This window comes from Leopardus geoffroyi, chromosome C1 (genome assembly GCF_018350155.1).
Source record: "Leopardus geoffroyi isolate Oge1 chromosome C1, O.geoffroyi_Oge1_pat1.0, whole genome shotgun sequence".
NCBI lineage: Eukaryota > Metazoa > Chordata > Mammalia > Carnivora > Felidae > Leopardus > Leopardus geoffroyi.
The window spans coordinates 46,608,756-46,631,658 of record NC_059328.1 but is presented as its reverse complement, the minus strand read 5'-3'; the positions used below and the strand labels follow the sequence as shown (position 1 = coordinate 46,631,658).

The 22,903-nt window shown below is 44.0% G+C and overlaps 1 protein-coding gene across 21 annotated transcripts in view; it reads left to right on the top strand.

Annotated features, from left to right (window-relative positions):
* Positions 1–22,903, top strand: part of DAB1 (DAB adaptor protein 1) — a 1,138,859-nt gene that overhangs the window by 791,999 nt on the left and 323,957 nt on the right. Inside the window, exon 2 of one of the 21 annotated variants that reach the window (XM_045477558.1) lies at positions 1,272–1,384. The exons of the other annotated variants lie outside the window; for them this stretch is intronic. The gene's annotated coding sequence lies outside the window, so the exon portion shown is untranslated. The remainder of the gene's footprint in view (positions 1–1,271; positions 1,385–22,903) is intronic. 21 annotated transcript variants of the gene reach the window in all.

Sequence of the window (22,903 nt, the reverse complement as noted above, 5' to 3'; positions counted from 1 at the left end):
AGCATCATTGATCCACCTACACTTCCTGGAGAACGCCACATCCTTTCGTCTTCATGCCGCTGTGTGTGTGTGTGTGCTATTGCCTATGCTGGCAGCACATGGCCGCTTCATCTGGGAAGCTGGTAGGAACTCACTCCCCAGTATCCCACTGTGTTTCACAGCACCGTTATTTTATTTCACACTATGCTGAGGTTGTCTGCGTGTGGGTGTCCCCCTTAAGTAGGCTGTGATTTTTTCCATCAGGAAATGATTTTTTTTTTAATTTTTTTTTCAACGTTTATTTATTTTTGGGACAGAGAGAGACAGAGCATGAACGGGGGAGGGGCAGAGAGAGAGAGGGAGACACAGAATCGGAAACAGGCTCCAGGCTCTGAGCCATCAGCCCAGAGCCCGACGCGGGGCTCGAACTCACGGACCGCGAGATCATGACCTGGCTGAAGTCGGACGCTTAACTGACTGCGCCACCCAGGCGCCCCTTTTTTTTTTTAATTTTTTTTTTCAACGTTTATTTATTTTTGGGACAGAGAGAGACAGAGCATGAACGGGGGAGGGGCAGAGAGAGAGGGAGACACAGAATCGGAAACAGGCTCCAGGCTCTGAGCCACCATCAGGAAATGATTTTACTTTGTAAGTGCTTAATAGATGTGGAAGGAAGGAAAGTACATAGATAAGTAGAAAGGAGGAGGAAAGGATAGGAAGATAATCCAGAAGGAAGCTAGGAAATGAGGGAGGGAGTTGCGAAGAAAGGGAGGAAGGAAAAAGGAGGAGGAGGAAGGGGGAGGGAGAAGGAAGATATGAGAGTTCTTGGATCAGGCATGACAAGATCAGAATTGTATTTTAGAGACATTAGTCTGGGCATTGTGGGGAGAGAGATGTTTAATCCCGGCACTCATCTGCCCCATGTTAGCAGATCTTTTAAAGTTTTATTCTTTGGGTCAGTAAGACGGAGTTTTCCATGGCCCCTATGACTTAACTCTGCTAATAGAAGAAGCAAGGCAGGGTTGAAGGAGGAATATGCCTCTACAAACTTCTCTCACCCCCCCCCGCCCCATACTGTGATGAATCATGGAAGTCTGATTGAAAATTCTAATCACAGCTTTGCTGTCCTTCAGACCCCAGCCGTTGACAGTTGATTCACTCCTTTTCATGCCTGCTGCCCCTCTCTAGTTATGGTAGCTCTTATGCATGAGTCTATCATTAGCAGACAAAGCATGATGGATTGGCTAGGGTTCCCTTCATCCTTAGAACCTGGGAAATGCTTCTTTTTTCAGACTCTCAGGGCCCATGTGAGACATCATCATGAATGAAAGAAGAGAGTAATACAATATTGGATGTGCCTGTTTGCTGCCACTGTTTAGAAAGAGAATGATGCATTATGGGGAATGTAAGTATATGGCGTGCATCCCACCCCCACCCCCAACCCAGCAGCAACTGATGCAGAAAACCATCGATCCCAATCAATGACCAAACTGAGTCTGGCGGTTTCATTGAAGATGCCCCGCCCCTTTGAAAATCAGTGTAGTCAACAATTTCTAAAATTGATTCTCAAAAAGAAAAATCAGCCCACATGAAGTCTTTGGATTTTTAAATGACATAAGATGCAAAGGGATTAGGATTGATTGATTTTTATCATGGAAGCGGGTTCACAACTGTTCTCAAATCTGTGGTCTCCCTGGATATGAAGCTATGAATGTCAGCCAGATACTAGTTTATTTTATTTTTAATTTGATTCTTGGGCCTTGAGTCTGTATTTAATGTTTCAGTGAGCAAAACAGTTATGTTTGGCTCCAGTGAAAGATTGATAGAAGCGATTTTCAGATGTGGAATCAAAACAGAGTGGAAAAAAAAAGTCACGTTTCAATAAAATGCAGTACTTGGAGGCATCATGTGGTCTCATAATAAATGAATTCATGGCACAAAGTTGACACATCTTGAAGGAGAATTCCTTTTAAAAATTTGAGGTGATTCGTTTTTATGATTAACTGTGGTAAAAACAATTACTAGAGAATTTGTAAATGAAAGGAAAAGCTTTGAGGTGTTTATAGATAACACCCGATTGCCTTCATTTTTATACTTTGCCTCATGCAAGCTATGAAGTTGTGTGTTTGTGAAGTTTGGCTGAAGGGCCCTGGAGCTCCGGGGGTGCTCATTCATCCCGGGCTTCATCTGTTATTTATCGTTTGCAAAAAGGAGCATCCGTAGTGAGAGGTCCACTGGCTTTGGACTCAGACCTGGGTGTGAATAACTCGGCGTGACCTCAAGCAGGTCACCTCACTTCCTGGTGTCTCCCTTAAATTCCTTAAATTGTGACAAAATGAGATAGAAATGAATGCTGAGCATCCAGCATAGCATATACTCAGTAAAGGGTAAAAAACAACAACAACAACAACAAACAACAACAACAACAACAAAAAACAATGGCAAACATACAGTGTATTCATTTTGCCAACACTGATGGGTATTTACTGTATAGTCTATTTGAAACTCTGTACTTGTTGTTTATACAAAGGCTAGTCATGAATCTCAAGGATCTTATAATTCAGAGAGGAGATACATGGGTATATAGGGATGGAAAACCATAGGCAGAATAGGCTAGAAGACAGAGTATCTTTCTTCTTCACCTTGTAATCTAGTGGAGTGCCTGGTTCATGTGAAGCACTTAGAAAATACCTACTGAATAAATGGGGTAGAAAATACAAGGAATTGGAAGGTAAAAATAACCACAACAGAAAACCAAAACCCTGTGTATTAGTTCTTCCTGTGTAGTTCCTTTCTTAGGGTTCTCCAGAGAAGCAGAACCAAAAGGATGTGTGTATATATAGAAAGAGATTTATTATAAGGAATTGGCTCATGCAGTTATAGTCTAGCAAGTCCAAAATTTGCAGTGTTGGCCAGCATGCTGGATATCCAGGAGAGCCAATGGTGCAGACGAAGTCGGAAGGCCATCTGCTGGAGAATCCTCTCTTGCTTGGGGAATCTGGTCTTTTTGCTGTAACTAGGCCTTCGACTTATTGGGTGAGGCCCACCCACATTATGGAGGACAATCTGCTTACTCAAAGTTCACCAATTTAAATGTTAATCTCATCCAAAAACACCCTCCAAGTTGACATATAAAATTAACCATCATACCCTGGAAGTAATTAATTTTAAACAGATGCATCAAAAAAGCTCTAAGTTACTAGAATGTCTGAGTTTAAATCTTCCTCCTTCAGTTTCTATTTGTGTTATCTTTGGGCAAATTATGTAATTCCATGCCTTGGTTTCTTTGCCTCTAAAATGGAGGTAATACTCGTGCCTGCTCCATAGAGTGGTTGTGAAACTTAAATGCAACATTGCAAGGTATTATGAGTGCTCCATATCCCAGGGCTGCTGTTGTTAGTAAACCCTAATCAAGCCTAGACCCTTCATGTTTTTAAAAAACGTTATTTTAGGCAGAAGTATTTTTAGATTAGCATCAACATGTTTTATGTTGCCATTTAAGTATTGTTGGTCATCCGCTGTGCTGAAGTCCTTTACGTGCATTTTCTGATGTGATCTTGATCAGGAGCATGACGTTAGGTATATTATTGTGCCTCTTTCTAGATGACACATGGAGGCTTAGAGGGGTTAAATGATATACTCCATGTCGTACACAGAGGAGTGGAATGGGTCTCCATCAGAATTTTCCTAGTTCGTTTTCCACCTCACCATGTCTGTGTTGTTGGATCGGACAGAGTCAACCGGGCCTAGGGTTGCTTCCTCCTTGCATTTGGCAATACGTCATTTTAGGAGTTCAGATTTGATAGTTTCCATTTCATGCCTAGGCACCGCAGGTACTCACATTTTACACTTAGCTTTGATTCTTTCTCTACTTTGCTTCATTTCCTTTTTGATTGCTGCTAGACCCCCTAGAAAATGACAGGTGCAAAACATGCCACGTGTTATGTGCTAGGTGGCCAAGTAGTTATTTCTGAGTAGGGAGAAATGACAAATAGGCACGTGTAGGTTTTTATACAAGCTCAGTGTCAGCAGACTGGGCTCTTTGCAGCTGAATGGTCCCATGAAAGTCAACGATGGCCTTAGCTGAGTTCTGCTTGTTTTTACTCACACCAGGGGTCTAGTAAAACTCAAGTTAGTCCCTGCTCTGGGAAAATCACATAAGAAGATGTGTGTGTGTGTGTGTGTGTGTGTATGTGTGTGTGTGTGTGTGTGTGTGTGTTTATATAATGTTTGTTCATATGTGCATATGCATGACCCTTTAGCCTGTTTCCTGCCTACGTTAACAGCTAACTGTTATCTTTATCCTTGTTATCACTTTATATAATTGGTGTGCAGGATTCCTGGCAATACCTTAGTGGGCTCTTGTCTTTTATGCCTCTGGATGCCTGAGCTCTTCTTTTCTTGAACGTTCAAATCCCTCCTTTATCTGCCTGATGAACTCCTACTTATGCTTCAAAACCCGATTTAGGTATCAGGCCCTGTGAATGATGCCCTGCCTTTCCTTTGTGCCTCCAAATGAATTCCTTTCTCTTTGGTGACTCCCCTTGGACTTACTAATACCTCTGTTGTTGTCCTTACAATGCTACAATATAATTATTTCTGAGCATGGAGCCTGGAAAATGTAATGGTTAAGGGAGAAGTATTTGGAGTCTGAAAAATTGCAGTTTGGGTCTCAGATCTGCTGTCTACTAATTTTTGAAAGTTGAACAAGTGGTAACATCTTTGTGAAGCCCAGTTTTGTCATTTGTAGACTGCAGATCATAGTGCATCTGTCTCTTCATAGCATTAAGAAGATAAACATGAAGCAGCTAGCACGGCACCCAGACCATGGTGGGTGTACAGGAAGTGGGGTGCTGGCGTGATCACCTCAGTACGCTGTCTGTTCTGCCTCATTCTGGCTCTGTGAGGTCAGGGGCCTTGGCCTGTGTATTTCTGTATCTCTGGCTCCTGGCATGCTCAGGAAATCTCTAGGAAAGGCTCAGTGAGTTGAATCCATAGGATCAGTTTACAAACCCACAGGCTGTGGTTTGCAAAGTTTACCAGAGTCATCCACGGAGAGGCCTTTCATTTTACCTCAGTGTTAGTGCGTGTGACTGCAGCAGATATTTTCCTTTGAAGGCACCTGATGCCAGATGTTTTGACTTTGTGTGGAGTCACCTGGAATTTGGGATTTACTTCTCTTTCATTCCCAAGGTCATTGTCCCTTTTTAGTGACAGTCAGAGGTAGAGGCATGCTTTTGATTGGCTCAGCCAGGCAGGAACTTAGAGCTACTGCCTCTTTCCCGGGGAAGCATCCAACAGAGGTGATCTGAGTACAAAGAAAACTTATTCCCTCAGGTCTCCGCATTGTGCTTTTCCTGTGTACATTTCACCGAACACTTAACACAGTCAAACAAGCATTAGCATGTGGCTGGTTATTACACAGCCTTGAACCTACGGGAGACATCAGCTCTATCGATGGATGGTAATGGCCATCAGGGAAGTCGTACTGAGTGATGGAATCAAACAGATCTGTGTTCACATCCCAGCTGTGCCCCTTGGAAGCTGGTGGGACCTAACGTCCATCCCTAACCTCTCTGTGCCTCACTGTCCCCACCAATGAAAAGAACGTCAGACTCACGAACATGCTTACATGACTTCATAGATGCTTCGCAGATCACAAGACTCTGTGTGGTAAATTCTCCATCGAGGATAGCCAGCCAGGGCAGTGGTTCAGGATGACGTGCCAGCATGGGCTAAGAGAAAGAGAACTGGGCTCTTGGCGATATGGCTGTTTAAGGAGTTAGGTCCATTTGTAAATATCCGGGCTAGTTCCACTGGTGTAGAGACGAAGTATTCTCTGCCTGTCATTTCTTGCCCATGAATAACTGCGTCTAAGGATAGCTACGTGATGGTGAGATTCCACAGACATAATTGTCGAGGAAAAGAGGCTTCAGTCAGTATTTTAGTCATAAAAGTGTATCCCTATGTGGTGACCCTTGGACAAAGTACAGATAGATGTAATTCATTTTTGTTCATACCTTTTATTTTTGTTTCCCCTTAGGAGGGAAAATCCTCCCTGTCCTCTGAAAGTAGCTGATGCAAAGCTCCTGTGCAGTGACTGAAGTAATGCATGTTGCTTTTTCCTGGAAGGGCCTAAGTGGTACGACTATATGTTAATCATCAGTCCTGAAAGGTGTCATTTAGCAGCGGGGGAAATATGTTACTCTGTGCATTAATGGAAAAGAGATTATTTTCAAACATTTCAAAGCCCTGAGGACCCTCTTCAAGGAATTTCCTTTTTTTTTTTTCCCCCTCTTATCCATTTAGACAAAAGGTGCCACAGCTTTCCATGATTTCGAAATAGGGCTTTAAGTCGAGCGGAGGAAGCTTAATGTCAGAAAATTAAAGGCAGAATGTGTGATGCTCAGGTGGTGTGGGTGCTGCTGTAGCCTCATGCACAGAATCCTGGCACATGAGACAAAAACAGGTTTCACCCAAAATGTGGTGGTTATTTTACAAAAGCAAGGTCAGGGAGGGATCAGTGCCGACGTGTGATGGTTTGGGATGGAAGATAGATATCTCAGAGCATGAAAGAGAAGTGAAAACAAAGGAAAGTTTCAGAGGACCCAGGGTCATGGATAAAGAGGCTTGAAGGGAGGGTGCAAGGCATTCGGGTCGTTCAAATGATGGGGAGGGTCCGGATCGCTTACCCAGAACTGGAGGGGCTGAAGGTTTTCTGTTCCAGGTGGGAAGGAAACGGGTCTGAGTTTTATGTTGGCTCTCGTGGACTTTCTTACAGCTGGCTGGACTGACCTCTGCCTCTGGGGGCTGGGGAACAGTGTTGTAGAAGAACGCAGGGGCTTGGCCAAGGGCAGCAGCTGTGGTTTCTTCTCCGGAGAACTTTAGAATGTTACCGGAGAGAGAAAAGAACCCAAACCACTGGTAATTGAAAGATGCATTTCCAGAGGAAAAGAGCCAAGTGACATGGGTCAGGTTTGCAGAACTGGTTTAAGTCGGGCAGGAAGGAGAGAGTTGTCTGCAAATCAGATATGAGAAGACACCGTGGAGAAGGCATATTTGCATAGGGGGAGAAAGGTATTCAAGTTGGTTTCCTTGGGAATTTGCTGGTTTTCGTTCTTGGCTCTGGCCAGGGGAGTGATGTGGGGAAAGGTATGTCACCTCCCTGGGCCTCAACTCCTTCACCCACACAGGAAGCTGATGAAGCCTATGCTCCGTGTACTTTCGAGTTACCTGAGGTAGGGACACCTGGGTGGCTCAGTCAGTTGAGCATCCAACTTCGGCTCAGGTCATGATCTCGCAGTTTGTGAGTTCGAGCCCCACACCAGACTCAGTGCTGTGAGTGCAGAACCCACTTCAGACCCTCTGTCTCCCTCTCTGCCCCTCCCCCGCTTGTACTCTCTCAAAAATAAAAATAAAAACATTAAAAAAAAAAAAGTTTACATGAGGCAATAGTTACAAGATACACAGTCCTGGGCCTGACACATTAAATATCAGTTCCTACTTCACAGCTACCCTTCAAGCATTTTGCCACCACTTTCTTTCTTTCTTTCTTTCTTTTTTCTACGTTTATTTATTTATTTTTGAGCGTGAGTGAGCGAACAAGCATGTAAGTGGGCGAAGGGCAGAGAGAGAGAGACTGGAAGAGACAACTGAAGTAGGCTCCAGCCTCCGGGCTGTCATCACAGAGCCTGATGCGGGGTTCAAACTCACAAACAGTGAGGTCATGACCTGAGCTGGAGTCTACGCTGAACCCGCTGAGCCACCCGGGTGCCGGCTTCTCTTGGAAGCCTTGGATCAGGGGTCTCCTCCTACAGGTAGAGTCTCCTTTCACCTTCTAAACCTGGACACAACTGCCCCATCGTCGGCTCTCTCTCTAGCCCCTCCACAGCTATTTTAGCCCTGTAGCAGTTGGGCAGACTTCTTAATGTATTGGTGGCCTGTTTCCTACAGCAGACAGTGACCTTCGAGGGGGTGGGGGGCAGGGAAAAGTCGGTACCCATCTCTAGCAACTTGCCCAGCACGGGGGCAACACTTGGTAAATGTTGAAAGTGTCCGCTTGTCTCCCTTAGGCTCTTTTGATTTGTCATTTGAGGTGAATTTATTTTCCTATGCTCCCCCTGAATACCCTTGCGGCTTGCTACAGGTAATGGGGATCAAAGGGCCAGATGCTCCATCTAAGAGGGAATCTGGGAAACTTTCAAGTTCAGTTCGTTTCCTTGGGGTTAGATTGGAAGCCAGGAAGTTTTGCTGTGGTATCTGAGGAGTCAGGGAGCCCCGAAGCCCATCCGTGGACAGCAGTGTGGTAACCCCCTCACTTTACCCTGCATCCCTTGTTTACCTGAAGCTTGTTTTTTTTTTTTTTTTTTTAACGTTTATTTATTTTTGAGACAGAGAGAGAGCATGAACAGGGGAGGGGCAGAGAGGGAGACACAGAATCTGAAACAGGCTGCAGGCTCTGAGCAGTCAGCACAGAGCCCGACGCAGGGCTTGAACTCACGGACGGTGAGATCATGACCTGAGTCGAAGTTGGACGCTTAACCGACCGAGCCACCCAGGCGCCCCCTGAAGCTTGTTTTTATGGGAACCTAGCGGCAGTAGGACTGGGAAAGCAGATCTGATCTGATACTTAAAAAAAATACAGCTTAAAACCAAGTGAGGATAGGCCTTTTTGGTTAGCTATGCTATTTTTGTCTTTCATTAGTGCTGATAATTAGCAGAATTAAGAATGGGCCTTTAAATTATGGTGTAGACAACAAAACATCTCTAGGAATGAAATTACCATTCAGCTTACATTTTCAGTGAGATCTTGAAATCAACTGAAATAAAATGAGTCTGAAGAATGTGTTGATGCTGGGGGCTCTGAACTCCAGAGCCAAAGTGGATCATTGAACTAATGATAAAAATCATGGTGATGACCATTATCTCATTCACTTGTGTAGCAAATTAGGGTTTATGAGGCTGTTTCATAGCAATAGAATCTTAGCAAATTGGAACAGGAAGAGATCATAGAAATCATGTAATGCAACCTATTCATCTCATGAGTGAGGGAACCGATTTGTTGTTGTGGGTTTAAAACTACTTCAGATGTCTGGAAAAGTGCAGCTACTGTTACTTCAGAACAGCTTTCCTATGGTGGTCTTGTATTTCATGACACACATCTCTTACACATCAGTTTGAACCTGGCCATTTATATTTTCCATCTAAGTACTGAAAACTGAAGCATGAAAAGCAGCCAGGAATCTTGTTTTAACTGAACTGTATAATTGACACACCGCATTGTGTTAGTTTCAGGAGTACAACCTAACCATTTGATGTACGGAAACATTGTGAAATGATCACCACAACTGGTTTAGCTAACATCCACCACCACTCAGAAGTGTTTGCTTGTGGTGAGAACTTTAAAGGCGGACTCGCTTAGCAACTTGCGAATGTATGATACATTGTTCTTGTCTAGAGTTTCCATGCTGTATCTTACACCCCTAGGACTTAGTTATAACAGTAAGTTTGGGAGCACCTGGGTGGCTCAGTCAGTTAAGGGCCCAACTTTGGGTCAGCTCATGATCTCACAGTTTGCAGGTTCAAGCCCCACATCTGGTTCTGTGCTAACAGCTCAGAGCCTGGAGCCTGCTTCAGATTGTGTCTCCCTCTCTCTCTGCTCCTCCTCCCTCCCTCTCTCTGTCTCTCTCTCTGTCTCTCTCTCAAAAATAAACATTAAAAAAGAATAACAGTAAGTTTGTAACTTGTGACTATCTTCCTCCATTTTGCCCATTATTCCTGCAGTACCGGGGTCGGGGGGGAAGTCAGTGATTAAAGTTTGGGGGCTCCTGGATGGCTCAGTGGGTTAAGCATCCAACTTCAGCCTAGATCATGACCTCACTGTTCCTGAGTTTGAGCCCCATGTCGTAGGGCTCTGTGCTGATGGTTGGGAGCCTGGAGCCTGTTTCAGATCCTGTGACTCCATCTCTCTGCCCCTCCCCTGCTCACACTCTGTCTCTCTCTCTCTCAAAAATAAATAAACATTAAAAAAAAAATTTTTTTTTAAAGATGAGGAATGTTTGGGCCATGTTGATGCAGTGGAGTGGATTTTGTCCCTGTCCTGCTGACCCCAGGTCCCCTCCTGGTTTGCATATCTTGTCTTTGTTAACAGCTTGACCTGCTCAGAGAGGCCTTATCTACCTTTAACTGAACTAGTCCCCACCTTCCTGCCTGCCCCGTCACTCTCTCTCCTTACCCTGTTTGATGCTGTCCCTCCACCACTACCTGATGTTCTAGAAGGTATATTTTACTTGTGGGTTTTCTTCATCAGAATGTAAGCTTCTTGGACCTCTGTTTTGTTCACAGCTAGGATCCAAGCACCTGGCACAGCACAGCCACTCAATAAATACTTGTTAAATAATTGCATGAATAATTGAAGGAGGTAGATGGCATATATAGACAGTCTGAAGTAGAGACTAAAAAAACAAAAAAAAAACAAAAGACAACTCACGATATTTTGAGGACTTGACATATGGGTGAGAAAAATGACCTCTTCACTTTTCTGTACCTTCCTTCAGCTTTTAATTCATTCACCCTTTGGGCAAATGTTTCAGAGGGTGTCCAGTACTCCACACATTGTTCCAGGTTGTTGGGGAACTGCAGTGACAAAACAGATTAAAAATTCTTATCCAGGGAGAGCTTCCTGTTCTGGGACATTAAGATCATCACAAATAAATTAAATTTATAAATGACTTTATAAATTGGCATCTGTATGTGTGTTATAATAATGAAAGTGTAAGTAGAAAAGTAAAGCAGAGATTAGAAGTATGGGGGTTTCGTTTTACGTGAGGTGGCCAAGAAGGTCTTTCTGAGAACTGACATTTCAATATTTGATGACTGGATGGATATTTAACCATTAATTGTTTGTTGGAAGGATGAATGTTTTAAAATACTAATTGTTTCTGGGGGCACCTGGGTGCCTCAGTCATTTCAGCTTCTGACTTTGGCTCAGGTCATGATCTTGTGGTATGTGAGCCCACGTCGGGCTGTGTGCTGACAGCTCAGAGCCTGGAGCCTGCTTTGGATTCTGTGTTTCCCTCCCTCTCTGTCCCTCCCCCAATAATGCTGTGTGTGTGTCTCTGTCTCAAAAAAATGAATAAATGTTAAAATAAAATTAAAAAAAAAATATTAATTGTATCTGTGAGTTAAATTACTTTTCCTTCTTCAAGTAAAATGTATAGAAGGCTTTCAAACTCCTCCCTGTGAAATCAGGTTGGAGCTGAAATATTACCTAGACTCCACCTAGATCCCCTCCCTTCTCTGAAATCAGTAAGAGCAGCCACACTGGAGCTGATTATGGTGACGCCATGATTTAAGCATTACTCAGCCCAGTTAAGCTCTTTTGTCGGGGAAAGAACACAGTCTGGGCACCAGTGGCCTTAAGTTCCAGCCTCACCTACCACTTGCGTTTTCTAGCTGTGCAGTTACTGTGGGCCAGTTACCTCTCCCAACCTCAGGCTTTTAATTTTTAAACAATGAAGATAATGCCCACACCAGCCATGTTTCTCAAGTGCCTGACAGTTCTTGGCCTACAACAGTAGCTCAGCAAATGCTACTCTCCCCCTCTCTCTTTTTTTTTATTTTTTATCAGTTATGCCCTAGAATGGCTCTTCCTCTGTGGGGAGTAGGGTGCAATGCAAGTGGGAACATGATGCAAGAGTTTTATCCCACACAGGGGCCCCCAGTAATTGCAGGGCCTGGTACATGATAACCGTCTCATCCCTGCTCATGAACAATGGTATGTCTTAATCATATTTTCCTTGTTAGGAAGGCACCTGCTAATTACAGTTGTTTTTGCCTTAAAACTGAACTGCTGTTATGAAAATTCTTTCACTGAATCTTTTTTTCCCATTTGGTAGTTATGGAAGGTTGTAGAATATCCGAGTCAGGTGACCGGACCCTGGATGGCACTTAGATGTAAGGTCTTAGGGTTGGGATGCAGGATTAGCTCTGGAGAGGTGATGTTGCTGACCATGGACTTGCTGGGAGTGCTGGAGCCTGGAGAGGAGGCAGTGGCTTCTCTGTCACCTCTGCTGGCTCATGCTCACTCTTGAACCTTGGTGTTCTTTTTCTCAGAGGCAGTTATTAGTATTTTCATTTTTCAGATGGGACTAAATGGAGGTTCAAATATGTTCTTCACTTATCCATAACCAATTACCAGTGATGTTCTATTTGCTACATCCTGAGCTATATGCTAAGTGTTGTGCCTGGAGAGCACACGGTCTACACAGGTGCTCCTGCCTAGTCGGAGAGGTAGATCCGCCATGGGAACACAGGTCCCCAGGTCCAGCCCAGTGCTGCTTTCATTATATTCTGCCACGGCGTCGGGCACGTGACCCATCCAGAGTTCAAACTATATTATCACTAATATTATTATTAGTGATAATGAAAATAGTCTTCCTGAAGAAGATGGGGCCTTAAAATAATACAGACATGCCAGGAACAGCAAGGTGGATAAGACCATCTGTGGTCGCTGTCCTGTTGGGGTAGTGCGTGATAACAACAACAAACACCAACTGGTTTCTTCCCCGTGAGGCTTCGTGCAAGGGGTTGTGTCATACACACTGTAAAATCCTAGCAAAGCTTCATGACGACTGTAGCGTTAACCCTGGTTTACAGATGACAAAACAGAGGCTTCAATATCTTACGTAATTCACCCCAAGCCATGCAGCCTGTAGGTGGTACAGCTAGAAATTCACCCCAGGTCTGCATGTCCCGAAGCCTGATCTGGGTGAAGCCTAGGTGTTCCTGGGAGGGCATTCCGTCTTCATGGAATTACGAGCTGGGACAGATAGGTCAGTGCACGATCTTATCATGAACCAGTTACATGTCTCTATACTTCCTTCAGTTGGAACTTTCTCTCACTCTCCCCTGGGTTCATCGGGGTGACCATGGGTGCCTTTTCATCTGAGAGGCTACTGGGGATGCCTAAACCCACACCACTTGAGCTAATTGTGTACAATTTAGCATTCTCAAAGCGCTGACAGTCCTCCTTCAAACCAAGTGTGAAAGTTTTTAAATTAGCTTTCACAGTTTGATTCACAAGCAGCAAATGCAGAACGGCACAGGATTAATTTTTCCCACCATCACCACGATGGCATAGCTGAAGGCTATCTTAGCTCATTTCCTTTAACAGAGAAGAGGCTGGGCAGAGGCAGTGTTCTTAGGAGAAGGACGTTCTAGAAGAGATCTCAGGGCTCTGGTTACAAAACGAATCAGATATACAAATTACATACAGTCAGCATGGAACCCCGGGTGTGGATAGTGGGAGCTTTGCAATTGGATGGTCTTGGGTCTGCATCATGGTTATGTCGATCTTGCAGTATGATGTTCTTGCACACTGGGAGTCTGAATTACCCTTCTTTAGCCTCAGTTTGCCTCATTGTAAAATGGGGATAACGTTTCCAAATGTCTAAAAAGCTTCTGGTAAGGGTGAAATGATACGCTCTGTGTCACGGCTCAACATAGTGGCTGACGTATCAGAGGGATCTCAGTCAATCAGAGCTATTGTTGTTAGTGTCCTCCTTGAACTTTGTTTTCCTTGCAAAACTTTTTCAGTGTCTTAGGGAGTTTATTTCTTTAGGTAATGTTTATTGAGCAATTGCTATGTGCCATGTGCCATGCCTGGTGCTGGAGATGAAGAGATAACAAAACACAGTCCTACCATGAGGAACTCTTCCTACAGTGGCAGACGCATAAAAACATCCTTACAATACAGCACGATAATTGTGATGATGGCACAAAGAAGGAGCTTCTGACCCACCTTGGAGGGAGAGGTAATTGAAAATGTTGGGGAAAAAAGCAGAGTTTCAAAATATATGTAGGAACCAGCCAGGTAAGATGGTTGGAAGTGAGTTCCAGGTAGAGGAAATAACCCACCACAAAGCAAAGAGGTGAGAAAAGCAAGGTTTACTGTGAGAAGTTCTAGATGGTTCCAAATGGTTGGAACAAATTGTGTATGAGCAAGTTAATTTAATCCTCCCTCAGTTTCCACACCTGTTGGTGGGCATACCGATGGTACCTGCCTTATAAGGCTGTTGCCAGGATAAAATGAAGCATATCAAGGAAAACACTTGGAATAATGCCTGGCACAAAGTACCCAGAGAATGTTCTCAACACTAAGTTTTGAACAGTGTTCCACAGATGTCATTACCTCAGAGTTCCTAAGGGCTTTTACAATGTAGTGGGTTTTCTGTATCATTGAAAAGGCTTTCTTACACACAGCATTTCCCCCAAGCCTTTTTAACCATTGGATGGGTGAACATTTCTTTTTTGTTTTTTTTTTAATATTTATTTCTGAGAGAGAGAGAGAGAGAGAGAGAGAAAGAGGAAGAGAAAGAGAAAGAAAGAGAGAGAGAACATGAGCAGGAGAGGGGTAGAGAGAAGAGGGAGTCACAGAATCCGAAGCAGGCTCTGTGCTGTCAGCTCAAACTCATGACCTGTGAGATCATGACCTGAGCCAAAGTCAGATGCTTAACTGACTGAGCCACCCAAATGCCCCTTTATTCTTGCTAATAATCTTTCTCAGGAGTTTTGTACTCTAAGGTTTGGGAAATGCTGTGATTAGATTCATCAGATGAGATCTGTTTTCTTGTTCTAAAGGAAATTAACCTAGTTCAGAGTCTAATAGCACCCCTCCGCACCATAAAGAATGAATGAATGAATGAATGAATGAATGAACGAATGAATGGAAAATTAAGAGTTCTGGTTAGGGACCTGTTGTCTCCTGTATATGCCTTTGCTTAACATTTAAGTTAAAAAATCACATTTTTTTGACTCACAGGGTTAGAACCTAAAGGATTAGAAGGGGTTTCCCTTTGTTTATTTTAATTGGTTTCTGGTATTCATGCCAAGCTAATAGTTTTTTTGGTACAGGTATTTGCAGGCGTGGAGTGGACAGTTGAAATATCCACAGTGCACAGAAGTAAGCCCTATGGCTTGCCTGCTTAGTACTGAAACCAAGGCTTGGTGGCAGATGATCTCCCAGCTTCCTCTGAGATGCACAGTAGTGCATGAACCAGGCTGGCTCCGTCCATGTGAACAGAGGGAGGAACTGAAATGGAAGGGGCAGGTGGGGGGGTTTGGACGCAGGGACGCATCAGAGATACAGCACGGGAGTTAATAAGCAAATGCACGCCGATCAAACCACCCACGGCAGCATCTTTGCTCTGCACTTACCAGCTGTGTACCCTGGGGCAAGTTCCTGACTTCCAGGAGCCCCATTTCCTCGTTTCTAAAATGTGGGTGGAGGGCAGCAGTCACCTCATGGAGCTGCTGAGGGTTACCGTGTGAAGCTCGGATGCTTTTACCTGGGCATGGGAAGGGCTGCATGTCGGCAGCTGTGGCACTTCCTGGGCAGCTCCTTCAGCCTCTCCCAGCCTCCATTTCCCGTGATCTTCATGCCCGACATCCAGAACTGCTGAGGGGATGAAAAGAAGTAAAGCGAGTGGGTGCTCGGGACGTGACTCCGCCTGGGGGGACCTCCTAGTGCAGAGTTCAGGTGCTGGTTTCCTAGCTGTGAAGCCTTCCCCATCTCCCATCTATGCTTCTGCTGCCTCGGTACCCACTTGGGGTGGTTTTGAGGGCTCCCTGGTGCAGCTTGAGGCCGGGTGAGAGATTGACGGACTGACGCTCAGTAAATGTTAACTATTGTTACATACTGAGACTGGCTGGCCAGATGTAGCCTGCACACGCAGCCTCTGAAGGAATGGAAGTAAATGTAGATTGTGTCTCCACGTGGCCTAGCAGATGGTTACAGTGGCTGCGTTTCCTCGGTGGCCGCAGGAATCAATACAGATGGCTGGCTGCCCAATCAATTCAAGTACAGTGTATCTGATAGACAGACTTTACGGGCCGTGACACACAGATGCGGAGGTTTTCCCGAGCTGTGGCGGCTCGATGGATTTTCACTGTTTGCTCCTCATTAGATCCAGGGTGCTTATTTTCCAACACAGAACGCATGCAAATTGACAACAGGCACATGCTTTTAAATGTAATCAAGAAGAATGAGCTTGTGTACCAGCATTAATTTGCCTTAGTCCAATGTCAGGATTTCCAGAGTTTTATGATTCGTGTTTTTGTCTGGGGTCTCCTCTTTCTGGAGAAGGGCTTAGTCATATAAGTGGTGTCTTAGCTCTTTTTCCCATTTTCAAATGAATCAAACCAGGGTAAATGTGCAATAGTGCCTGCTATGCAAATCCCTTTCCACTGGGGGTAACTTGAAGGATACAAGGATTTTGCTTCTGCTCTCTGGCCTCTTCCAAACATGCCTGAGTGACCGGCGTTGAAATTTCCATCACGGGACAAATCCAGTGAATGAATCCCAAGCAACTTAGGCTCTGCTCAGTCTCCACTATCCCCGCAAAGCTCCGGAGCTCTGCCTCCCTGGTGTTCGCTTGAAAATTAATTAAGTGCTGCTTCAGAATAACATATCTTATTGCTTAAACATTAACACCTTTTGTTGACACTTGACTTTCTGGCACTCTGTGTCATTTCGTCATAACTAGATTGTAAGGACTGTGATAAGGGATCATGTGTTAATTTTTGCATTCAACATATACTTCTAATCATAATTTTTGAAAACTCCTATAGCATCTAATATAGCATCATGTATGTTCAGCAAATACTGGTTGGCCTTTGATTAAAAGGTGACTTTTTAAAAATGAGACTATTAATACCTTAAATATACCAGCTCAATTAACGTGTCAGCCTGAAATCATTGGTCTGTAATCACTTCTTATTCCCACTTTACGTTCTTAAGTGTACCCTTAGAAATGGCAATCTAGTAATAAGAATGTAACAGAGTACTCTGTTAAAGGCTTTGAAAACGGTTTATTAAAGAAAGAAGTCTTATTTTTTTCCTAAGTCCGTAGGAAGGAAATGGGCAGGAAAATTATGGGGATGGACATGTGATGAGTAGGGACAGTGTGTCAGGCTTCTCTCATTTGACCTTCACTCAGCAATAAACTATTCATTATCCCTGTTTGACAGATGGGGAAACTGAGGCTTAAAACATGTTAGTCATTGGGCCAAAATAATATAGCTTCTAAACACTTAGAGTTTATTAACTACTTGCAAAGACATATCTCATTTGTACCATTCAGTAGACTTATGTGGGCTTTCTTGGTGGCTTTATAGTTGAGATTATAAAGCCAAGAAGATTTGTCCAAGGCCCCTGCACCTGTCAGAAGCAAGACGATGACAAGCACACAGGACTGTGGACCCCCAAGACTGCGTTTGAGCAATATCACATTATCGTGCCCTGAATGATAGCTCTGTGAAGACTTACAGGCTTATATGGGATTCTAGCTTCCTATACAATGCTTAAGCAGAGCCAGATCCCATTCATGTGCTTAACTGGCTCCATTTGCCTCATAAGGCTATGTTAAGTATCAATCCATTTCTAATTCTTGAAAAGAAATTGTAAAAAGTAACTGAGCTTTATATCCAGATGCTCAGGTTCAGGCTACCAGATAGATACTGAGAAGGCCCCTGGAAGGACAGGATTGAAATGGTAAAGAAGGACGCATACCTGTTGTTTTTTTATATACCTACAGCCGCCATCTACAGTGAACAAGGGGTCTTTGTTCCTGATTATATTACAGGAGTTAGGTTTTTCAGGTAAAACTGTCTTTTTTATAAATTGGGACCTAAGGAATACAAGTAGGGAAGGGGATGGATAGAGAGGGAAAAGAGGAGGGAAAAAGCGTGAACGAAAGACCTTGGAATCCTGGAAGTTCCTGGGGCAGAGGGAATCTGGGTGCTCCTGATCTGTGGAGGGTACTCATGGCAGCCCAAGCATGTGAAGAAGCACTTTTTTCTTTCTCCACTCACTCACAAATTCATTAGCACCTGCTCCTGCCACAGGCGCTGTTCTAGGTGCTGAAGGTCCAGCAGTACATCAAACAGTCTCTGTCACCGCATGGGGTTTACAGTGTAGTTGGGAGATTTGCACAATAAACAAAATTAACATGCAAGTTACATGGTATATTAAAAAGTTTTATGGGGGGAAAATACGGGAGGCAGATCCGGAACACAGGGGTGGGGTTTATAATTTTAAATAGGGAAATCATAAAAGGCTTCCTTCCCTCAGAAAGTGGCATTTGAGCAAGTACTCCAAGGAAGGTATGGGTGCCTACTGCTATGATATCTGAGACTGAGGGAGCAGTATGTTCAAAGGGCAGGAGCATGTCCTGTGCATTTGAAGACACAAGAGTGCCTGGAACAGGGTAAGGGAGAAAGAAAACAGTAGCCAAGGAGGTCAGAGAAATTAAGGGAGTCAGGCAGGAAATTCATAGAGAGCTTTATAATATCCTAATAGAATCCAATGCTTTTGAAGATAAATTGTAGGGGAGCCTGAACAGAGACAGAGAATGCAGTGAGGAGTCATTGTGGTAACGAACGAGAAAGCTGATGGTGGTTTGCAGCAGAGTGTTAGCTGTGCATTTGGTGAGAAGTTTGGATTCTAGATAGACTGGTTCAAGTGCTTTTTGGGTTTGTACTTGTGTGCCAGGCCCTGAGACACAGGGCACTGAATAGTTGGAGAATCCACATCCTTTAGGAGTGAATTAACACGCACTCCGTTTGAGAACGCTCCTTCGAGAGACTGGTACCCTGGAGGAGAGGCAGTGCTGTGTTGGAGAAGGAGACAGGCCTTCAGGGCTCCAGTCCTGCCCCACCACGTGCTGGGAGGGGGACCTTGAGGAGCAGTCATATAGCCTCTGAGTCTGTTTCCTTATCTGTAAAATGGGAGGATGATATCTATTTACTTGTGTACTTAACTACATGTATAAATAAGAAATTCACATTGCTTGGGGAAATTCTCTTACTGAATTGGGTATACATAGAGAGGTAACGTCTAGAGACTTGATGTTATGATGAAGAGCTCAGACTCAGAAGCCGACCTCTCCCAACCATTATAACTATGTAATCATGGGCAAATTACTTAACCCCTCCATGCCTCATTTGTAAAATGGGAAAGGTGAACCTACTTATTAAGACTGGTGTATGGATTAACTGGGTTAATATGTAAGCATGTAGAACAATGCCTGACATGTGGTAATTAAAACGAGTCCCTAGCGTTGTGGTGAGTTCCAAGGAAGTTGTTCAGAATATCTTTAGATCATTAGCATATTTGAGCAGCGTTATCCCGGGACATTCTTTATTTCTATGTTTTCAGAATCCAAATTTTGTGTAAGTGGCCAGTTTCAGTGAAACCGAATGTATGTATTTGGTTCTCTGTTTACTCATCCTGTACAGCCACAATCCCTCTTTAATTTCTTCTTGGATTAGTCATGTTTACCAACAGCTCCAAAAATAGATCCCAGCCTTCAGGAAGAAAACGACAATAGCTATAACAAGGTATTAGAGGCTGCATAAACTTGTCTTACTTGAAGTTAATGTGAAAAATGTGGGGGGAAAAATAACAAGGGGAAATTTCGAAAATTAGGCAATGATGTTTAACCAAAATGACATGTGCATCTCTGAATGTAAATGCACAACTGCGTTAATGCCTTGCCGGCTGCCTGCCGTCCTGAGGTTTTATCACATCATAATGCAGTGATGAGGTATTTCTTTGCTTTTTTTAGTTTTTCCACTCGCAGATGCCAACAATGATTATTTGTAATTTCAGAAATAAAGATGCTCAAAAGCAACATCTGTGATTCCATATTTTTCTGTGGAATTCAGATTGTGCATCTTACTCCTCTCTGTAGCTGGGGAATATTTGCAGTCAAACATAATTCCTGTGTACTTGATTTAGCTCTGGGCCAGACTGACTAAAAGGTTTTAAAACAGTGCCCATGCTCTCACGATCTACACTATGTGGATTCCCGACCTTTTAATCCCCATTTCCTTTAATACAAATAAAAGAGAGTTTATCAGTTGATTCAGATGAGTGGGAGTGTGCCATGTAAATTTCAAGGAATTATGCACTAAATTACAGTACCCATTTGGGGGCTTAAATATTATTCTCCACTACACAAACCTGGCATGGATTTTATTTTAAATGAAATGGCACACAGTGGCAGGCAATTATTTTTGTTATTGTATTTCCCATCCTGGCCTCCAGAACCTAAGGACAAAGGGAGGGGATGTTCATTTATAAGTTGCCCTCCTGAATTGTTCTTGAAGTGCAATTTAATCCTCATATCAAGCAAAGTCTAATGCTGTATTTGCCAGTAAAATAGTCATTTGCATTTTTTATTGACAATACAAATTGTGTTTAATCAGGCAGTCGGCGTGTTAGCATTTCCAAATGATTGAAGACCCAGTTTTGTTCAGACTACATCCCACTTTGGGTCAGATGTATTTTGTTCTTTTTAATTATCAGAGCACATAAAGTTGCTTTGGAACGCTGTGCTTTTTTTTTTTTTTTTTTTTTTTTTCTTAATTGTCCATGCCCCATATAGCTTGTCTCCAGAAGAAAGCCAGGAAGCCCTAAGTTCTTAAGTTTACACATTTACAGATGTCAGCCCAGCCTAGAAGAATAGTGAGAAAAGATTTGTACTGAGTAACGTATTGGATCGTTGAAAAGACTGTGGAGAAACGGACACAGTCCTGGACCACAGATCCCAAGGTGGTGGCTTGATTATCGTTACCAGAAAGACATGGTCAGTTTTCAGCTATGTGGTACCTCACCTCTCAGAGCTTCAGTTACGAACAGGAAGGACGACAGTCTCCCCTCACTTTCTTTAGGATTTTCATGAGGTTTTGTCCTTTGAGAGGTAGCTTAGCTAAGCAGGGCGAGGAGCCTGGCTCCACTCTTCCTAGCTCGATGGCCTCAGGCAGGTTTACCGGTCCCTCCTTCACCATCCTCATCACTATGGTGGGGACAGTAATAGCACCTGCTTCACAGGGCTGTTGTATGAGTTAATATATAGAAAGCTTAAGATAATGCCTGGCCTGTGGGAAGTGCTATTTATGATATTATCGTCATCATTCTTCGTATTAATAGTGTTTCCTCACAGGTTTATTGTGTGGATGAAATCAATTCATATTTGTAAAGTACAAGAAACCCTGTAACACATGGTTTTATAACTATTTGCCGTTATTTTTATTATTGGTTATCTATCATTTATTAAGTGCTCACAGTATGAAAGGCATTAAATCAGGGATTTTTGTAGCAACCCGTGAGGGACAGGGCATCCTAACTTCACTTTGCAGATAAGGACAAAGGCAGAGCAGCTAAGCCCCTCCCTGGGGAGGGAGGGAGCCCCAGGCGGGACCTGAGAGCAAGGCGGCTGCCCTCTCACATCTGGGCTTCCTCTGGAGTCCACTCCAGACGGGTGTCCTCTGAGCTGCATTCCAGGCCCTACCTCGTACAGGGCCACATAGTTTCATCTTCCCTGCACATTCACCACAGTGACCTTGGCCGGGCCTCACTACCTCACTCACACCCACCAGGACAGTTGCCCCTTGGCCTGCTTGTCACTACTTCTCGGCAACAGGAACCCAAGGCCCGTGGACCTGTTACTATTTTCTTTTCCTCTGCAAAGATCTGGCCCAGCTATGTCGCTCTTCGCTACCTCCTGGAGCCCCGTCTTTGTCCTATTGTTCCCAGCCCGATGCGCGGTGCCCAGGATGCGGTATCAGGATTCTCGTTTGTTTTGGAGTAGACATTCGGTGATAATTGAAAATACCAAATTTGTTTACGTTGGTCCACATAGACAAAAGATTATAATCATAGCAAACGTTGTTTGAGAGTTTGCTGTGTGCCAGATCTGTTCTAAGCACTTAATACATATTAATTTATCTCCTTCCCACAGCAACACTAGGCAGCCGGTACTAATACTATCTGCGATCTCCAGATAAGTCACTGGACCGTAGTCTGTAGGGAGCCGGGGCAGCGTGGCGAGGGCAGGACTGGCTGCTCTCAATATGTTCCATTGCCCCTTGTTCTCGTCTGTGTCAGCTGGGGGTGCAGGGCACAACTCTCCCCGCACCACACCCCTGCAGGTGATACGAGAGAGGGAACATGAAAAGGGGAACATAAATCCAGGGTTTATGGGGCATGCACGTGCCAGGTCGAGGGCTACATCTTTTACCCATGTTAACATGTGACATTGACAACAACCCTGTCAGGTAAGTATCATCCTCCTCATGTTAGATATGAGGGTGTGGGGAACCTGAGCTGCTGAGTGATTTGCTTTGCCATATGCGGTTATGTGGCAAAGCTGGGATTTGAACCCAGGTCTCCCAGCTGTGAAGTTCGGACTGTTGCTTCGGTTTCAGTTCTTCCCTCTCTCCCTCCCTCTAGTTTTAGGACGATGGTGGCGAGACAGCCAAGGTGCCTGCCTTAAAGAGACTTACCTGCTAGACAGGGAATTGGTCAGTAAGCAAACAGATAAACATACAAGCAGACCATTACAGCTATGAGGGAGATCAATGGGGTGACTGAGAGAGCCCCTGATCTAGGAAGCAGGCCCTTAATTAGGGTCCACAGAGAGGATCTCTCTCAGGTCCAGTGGAGGTGAAGGAGACAGCTGTGCAAAGAACAAGGCAGAGAATCCCAGGCAGATACACCAGCAAGGACAGAGCTCTGAAGCACAGAAAAGTACAGGATATTTGAGGAACAGAAAAAGGGCAGCATGCCTGGTGTGAGGCAGGCAGAGGTCAGATCAAGCAGGGCCTCACAGAACAGAGTAAGAAGTCTAGATAATTTTCTCACTTCCATAAAATTTAGAATAAAATTAGCCCCATGACCCTGAGCCATCTGAGTCTGCAGTTTTTAATCTGTTCACCGTGTGTAATAATCCCTGCCCTGTGTCCATCTCAGGGATGGTTTGAACATCAGATGACACAGGAAATCTTACAGGCATTCTACAGAAGTTGCAGAGAGGAATGAGTGATTTATCTGACCACATTTATATGTGTGAAAGAGAGGAGT